The sequence below is a fragment of the Mus caroli genome, chromosome X, assembly GCF_900094665.2.
Source record: "Mus caroli chromosome X, CAROLI_EIJ_v1.1, whole genome shotgun sequence".
Lineage (NCBI taxonomy): Eukaryota > Metazoa > Chordata > Mammalia > Rodentia > Muridae > Mus > Mus caroli.
Window position 1 is genome coordinate 128,207,855 of NC_034589.1, and position 7,256 is coordinate 128,215,110.

Consider the following 7,256-nt stretch of genomic DNA (forward strand, 5'->3'; position numbering starts at 1 on the left):
TGTGTGTGTGTGTGTGTGTGTGTGTGTGTGTGTGTGTGTGCGCGCGCGCGCGCGATTAAGGAGCTTTAAATCTAGCCAGTGCTCTGTTCCTAAGTCCCTTGTGGGATCTTGAGGAAATATAGTTAAACAGGTTGACCTCAGTTTCCTTATTTGTAACATTTGCAAACTAATGGGCCCAGCAAATTCTATGAGTCCTTTGGTTTGTTAGTATCATTATTAGAACACTGATAATGTCATTGAGTTATACCTTTTTGTTTCTAAAAAATGTGGCTTTTTATTAAGAACATCTTATGTTCTTTATTAAAATACCAGGTATAACAGCTCACTATCCTGAAAAATAAGCATTAAAATCTTTTACTACTACCTGTTTTTATTGTAATGGTACACACATACATACACACATACATGCATAGTTTTGGTAATAATTTTAATTTTTAGTAATTTTAACCCCCATGACCCACACTCATCCTTTCTACTACTTTTTCTGCAGCCTTCCTTCTTTCTAAGAAGTCCCCCTTCAACTTCATGCCTTATTTTGCATGTGACACATTGAATTCAGATTGCACAGATGAGCACGAATAAAGGTGATTTACTGGAACATGCACTACTTTGTCAGTACCCAACAGCACGGTGGGGTAGAACCTCATGTTCTGCCCTCCTGATGAAATGTTATCAACCTACGCCTTCTTTCTCCAGAGAAATTTAATCTAAGAGTTTAGTGATAACGTCCTCAGGACAGCAGCACTGCCCCAAGATGCTATGGGAGACTTGTAGGCTTGAAGGCACATGATAGTGTGACTTGTCCATAGGCAAAATGTGGGTAGAATGTAGTATTTTAAGATCATCAAAATCGGCCTTCTATCATATTTTGCTAGTTTGGCTTGAGTCAATGTTTAAATGATTTTTATGAGTCTTCCTGGTAGAAAAGTTCAAATTAACTTTCTGGAAAGTTATTATGCTGCATGTTGAATGCTGATGTTAAATTTATCACTAATAATTGGCCGTCAGAAAATTGATTTGGGACAATAACACAGGAACAGTAATAGTTTTTCAGTCTTATAATTTTCTTTGTCTTTACATCAACATGATAGTATTCAAAGAGAAATTATGAACAGCTTGTGTTTACATGGGACATAAGACATGAGACCTTGTCATTTTTCAGTTAGGTTGTAGCTATTAATAATTTTATTATTTAAGAAAAGTATTAATAATTATAAAGAAAAGACAAAAGAATGAGATGAAGGACTTTCATTACTCCTGTTCACCGACAGTATTTCCTTCTTACTGTTGGGCAGTTCCCTAGATTCCCCCAGTCTTCCTGATTCCTTGCTTAGGACTTTGGACTGCCAGTGTAACTGCTTTCCTTTTGACCTGGTAGCTTACTGCTTCCTCCAATAGCCTGAGACCTGTTTGTGTAGATTGTAACTCTTGGCCCCATGAGACTCCTGATATTTGTTTGTCTTGTCTGTTCATCTATTCCTTCTGCAGCCTTCAGCACACATTGTAATCTCCCCATCCCAGCAAGTTGCACAGACCCTTTGACCTTCTAGCAACTGCTGCCAGTATCTACTGTAGTCCCAATTCAAAACTGTAAAACAAAGAAGGCAGTGGAATAAAATTGCTATACCTTTGTGTGTGTGGGGGTGGGATGTAAAAGCTTTCCGTGTTTAAAAGTAAGGCTTGAATAGACCTTTCCAGAGTATAAAACCTGAAGAGAAATAATGGAACCCGGCAGCCTGTAGATAACAATGAACAAATATTTGGCTGTCTACTGTGGACAAGGAACTCAAAGAGATTGCGAACTAGTGAAGTATGTTTACTTGCAATGAATAAACTAGGTAATAGAGGCTATTCCTTGGGGAACCTCCTTAGAAAATAATTCACAAAGAAAATTGGAGAGGAAACAGTAGTAAAATCCTTTTTACTTAAGGGCATAGCAATTAAAAGTGGGGAGTTTTACTTATTCTCAGCTCAACTGGTTGATAGCATATTTCAGCTGAGCTTGGAAAACCAGTTTTGTGTTTTAAATATTCCAAGAGGTGACTTTCAGCCTTGTCACGTGGGATTCCCAAGAGTCCTGGTCCTCATTCCAATCCACTCCGTGTTTATGAAAGTGCATTAGCTGGAACAGAAGAAAAACATTCACTGCAGGAAGTCATCCAATCCTGATAAACTGATTTGTAGAATAAAGTCGATAGTGTTGCTTTTTATTACTAATAGTCTGGCTAAGGCGTGTGTGTGTGTGTGTGTGTGTGTGTGTGTACAGTTGGAGGAGGGACCAGCAGAAGGGAATGTAGATAAAGTGAAAAGGAGCCGATGTATTCAGAGCTTATGTTGCTAGAGGTGAGATCAGTTACCTGCCTGCAACTGAAATTTCAAACTTCTGTTTAGAAGGGACATGAGTGGACAATGGTGACTGATGGTTGGAAATATCTGCAGACATCTTAAGTTTTGTGAACAAATGAACGGACAATGACTCGGAAGACTAAACACAGTTTTCTTCAGCTCCTGGTATTTTTTACCTTTTTACTGCAAAGTACAGCATCGTTTGCAATGAATGCCTATGTGACTGTGACTTACTTCAACGAAAGCAGCAACTACACCAAGACAGAAACGTGTGAGTGCGGTGTCTATGGATTAGTCTCACTGGTTGCTAACGCTATGGGAGTGGTGGGTATCCCTAAGAACGGTAACTACCAAGCTTGTGACTACAACACTGAGTTTACCAACACTGATAAGCCTTGGATTGCGCTGATAGAAAGAGGTAATTGCACATTTTCTGAAAAAATTCAAACAGCCAGCAGAAGTAATGCCAATGCTGTTGTGATTTACAATTCCCCAGAGACGGGCAACCAGACGATACAGATGGCAAATTTTGGTAAGTAATGATTGATTCCCTAAGAGAATCAATGTTTTGTTTGACTTAAAATTGTATTCCCATCTAGAATTACTGTATGATCTGGCAAAGAAGTTAAATCTTATAATTTTACATTAAATTGCCTTACCTGGCACTATTTGCAATTATTTTATTCTTAGTCAATATTTTTAATTTGTCCCAAGGACGGGAACAACTAATGAAGTGATTCCTGCTTTTCGGTTTGCATAGTTTTATTAGTTTCATCAACATGCATTATATAGAAGCTTTTAAATATACTGCGCATTTACCTCCACCAGCATCAAAATAGCATTTTCATTTTGGTGTTATTTTAAATTTCTCAGTTTGATTGTCTCCTGAAAGTTATTGTCATGAAAGTGTGAAACTGATCCATTAGTGCTCTTAGACAACAGCAGATCGTAAGCTAGCGAGACTTACAGGAAGGGGAATCCGTCTGTGCTGTATGCATGGAGATTTAGGTCTATCTAAGGGAAGAAGACATACAAATGACTCTATAAGAAATGTTACCTGTTTACAAGCCCACAGGAGAATATTTCATATCAAAACTAAAGATTTCCCTTGGAAAGGTTTCCTTATGAAGTCTTTGGCAAAGTGAATCATCTATCTACCTCATTAATCGTGCAAGGGAAGGTAGTTCCGAGAATTCTTATTTTCATTTGGAAGTAAATGAAGAGTTGTAAGCAACTGTATCCAGGATTTGGTGTTGGCCACGCAAACCAAGTTAAACAGACCTCAGAAGCATGAGAAGAAAACGACAGAGCCGGAGTTCATCATGGCAACACCTGAAACATGGCAGTTTGCTAACACTGTTTGGAAGTCAAGCTGCTGCTTTCTCTGGCTATGGAGAAATCAGATGCAGAGGTCTTTCCTCAATACCAAATTATTTAAAATGCAGCCGCACTCTACTTTGCTGTTTTTTAAAATATGTCCTGGGCATTGCTAGGGCTTCTGGTGAGCACATTTCTTTTTCAAGCTAAAACAATCTCATTAGCCTCCTGTGACCATTTTTAATTTTGACCAATCCTTTGATTTTGGCATAAATAAATTAATACAATTTTTCTGGTGATTAATAAATAATAATAATGGTGATAAATAAATTAATACAATTTTCTGGTGATTGGAGATTAAAATTAGTCTGAAAAACAAAACAGAAAAAAGCAAAACATGGCTTCCTTTTCATTAAGCTTAGAAATCCTGGGTGCTCTGGGTTTGTTTGGCCATACACAGCCATATTCTGCTCATCTATGCTCCTGTATTTGTAAAATACAGTGTCTAATTACATAGTATAATTACATAGTTCTCAAACTTTTCTTATCATGTGTCCAGTCAGGATGAACATAGTATGAAATATGAGTGTCCCGTTGCTGAATTTAAAATATTTACTGAGAGTCACTCACTGTAAACCTCTTTAAAAGTCATGTGGACCATCGTGTGAATATGGGGCTCCGAACAGACATTTTAACAGGAAGCAGTTATACTTCTATGACCAGCAACATTTCCTTTAAGGTCCATCATTAGCCCTGTTTTGAAATTGAGCAATGATCCAAGTAACATGCATTATACACACCTGATATCAGAACTGCTTGGGAGGCTGAGGCTGAAGAACAGAGAATTTGAAGACATTAGAGGAAACATAGTGAGATGTCCACCTCAAAACATATATTAAATAAAATAAGCATACTGAAAAAAAAGCTAGTATAGAAGCCAGGTGCACTGATATATGGTTGCAATTCCAGCATGGGTAAGGCCGAGGCAGAAGGATCATAAGTTCAAAGCTAGCCTGAATGACAAAGCGAGATCCTGTCTCCAAAATGAAGGACAGGAAAGAGGAACAAAGACAGGGAGAAGAGATGACAGTGAGAAAGAGCGGGAATAGAGGAGGTAAACTAGACAAAAAAGTCAATGAATTAACCGAGGCAGGTAGGAAACAAAGCTACAGTAGGGTGTGAGTTGGAAGTTCTGGGTTTCTGTTCATTGCACAGTGGGACTTTAGGTAATAAGATACTGTAAGCTGTATGAAAAGGAAAAAAAAGAATGGGGGACAATTTTAAGGTTTCGTCATGAGGAAATGCTCAGGGTTTGAAGAGTTAGAGATTTATCCATATATGATAAATCACTGTATTAATATGTCCAACTTTTGTGCTTTTATGACAACTTAAATAGCAAAGAGCAAAATCATGACTGTAACAGTTAACACTTATTGGCACATAACAATACAACTTTATTTCTTTCCACAAATACACAATGAAGGGTGCCAACTGTAAAGGATTAAACCAGTAGCTTCAGTTTTGCCTTTACTAGTATTAGCACTACTAACTAGTCCAGCATTGGGTTCCTTCCTTCCTGGAAATGGCCCTCACATAGAAACTATTTGCGATGCAGTTGATAAATATAACACAGAGTGGTTATTTTGCTACATAAGGAAAAGTGAGTTAGTACTTGCTGCCTTTTCTTTAGTATTTTGTTCTATGTTCTTTGCGATAAAGGATGAAGGAACAATTTACCTGCCCACCACCCCATGCTTTGTCCAAGCTGGAGACTACCATTTTATAAAATCAGTCTTGTCTTTGTGACCTGTGAACCTGACCGCTCACTCCTCCCTGGTTCCTCCTTCCTTTCCTTCAGCCCCAGTTTCTCCCTAGGCCTGCCTAGCCCTTCCTCTTAAATGCTAAATGGGAGGGTCTGGAGGGAGGGAAATGAAGGGAGAAATTGTTTAATTATAATCTCAAAATTAAAATTAAAAAGGCCTATAATAAACTTTTTTTTTTCAATTGGTGCAGCCAATAAACAAACTCACGCTGTTAGAAAACACAGGATGCCTCAGTTAGAGCAGGCATACTTTAGGTAACTTAAGGAAGCAGGACATTGACCATCTGTCTAAGCTGGTTTGAAATTATGTCAATTCCCAGGATGTTGGACTTTCAGAGCTAAAACCAGGAAGTTCCTGGGCAAACCAAGAAGTATTGATTCTGATGGCTGTGTTTATTTGGGATTTGTATGCTATCAAAAAATCAGGAAAAGCCTTTGATGGTCTCCAAGTAAATTCTTTTATAAATGGCAAAGAGCAGTCAGAGGCTAAAACAATAGCTATTCATATTAGGTAGATAGGGGGTTACTTGGTCATTTTTGTGGCTTTGATACTGTTCACGTTTTGTCTGTATTCATACATGATCGCGATCGCAATTGATTATTTCTGCCTTGACAAATCATGGTCACAGGATTACCATCTCTGTTGCTAATACTCTATAAAATAATTTATCTTCAACAAGGAAAAGCAAGGCCAAACTGCTACTACCATCCACGTTGTGGACAATACGGGGCACTTATTTCTTTCCCAGTGACAATCTATTTTGTGCATGTATAAATATGTTCTATGTCCCAATGGCCTTGTACATTTCTGTGCCTCCATGACCAATAGAGGCTGCCAGCAAGGATGAACTAAAGCTACAGGATTTTACTCTACTCCTTGCTCATCAGAGTTTTGTGATAGATGAACCAAATATCCTTATTGCTGTGCCCTGACTATTTATGGCCTTCTCCTGGCATTTTTCTCTAAGTGCTAGCTACAGCTAGAGGAAAGAGCTACATTAGTATCATTATTGTTATCATTATGATAATGATTGTACTTGCTCATCCTTGGAGATAAATGTCTAAAGTAGTCTCCCAAATCACTCTGTGTTTGACTTGGCATTTTTTATTCTATTTTAAACACCTTGAGAATGTCATACATGAGTACCGAATTCACATCATTTTTGCCCCATACTGTCCCCTAGGTCCTCCCATGTCTTTGCCCCCCCCATTTCCTCTCAACTTTATGGCCTCTTCTTCTATGATAATTTTATGCGTCTGTATATACATGCATATAAGACCACAATCTGCTGAGTCTGTTCACTGTGCTCATATGTATTCGAGTTTAGGGAGGACCCATTGGGATGGGATAACCTATCTATCAAGGAGCTCATCCCTGGGAGACTGGTTCTTCCTTTCTTGGTGGCAATTAATTGCCTATAACTCTTGATCTTGTGGTCAAGCCTTGTGCGATTTTAATCACCCATGTTGGCACATAGTTGGTATTGCCATTGTACAGGTTTTGTTTAGGGAACCATACTGTTTTCTTGTATGCAACTTCTTGTTATCGACAGAAGCCATTTTCATGGCATTAGAAATAGGGTTACTTAGCCATTAAGTAAGGGCATACCTTTGCTTTAACTTTTTTTTTTCAAGATTACAATATAATTACAACATTTCTCCCTTTCCTTTTCTCTCAATAAAGCCCAAGGAGGGTGACTTCTTGTTCTCTTACAAATTCTTGGCCTCATTCATTAAGTGTTACTCTCTCTCTCTCTCTCTCTCTCTCTCT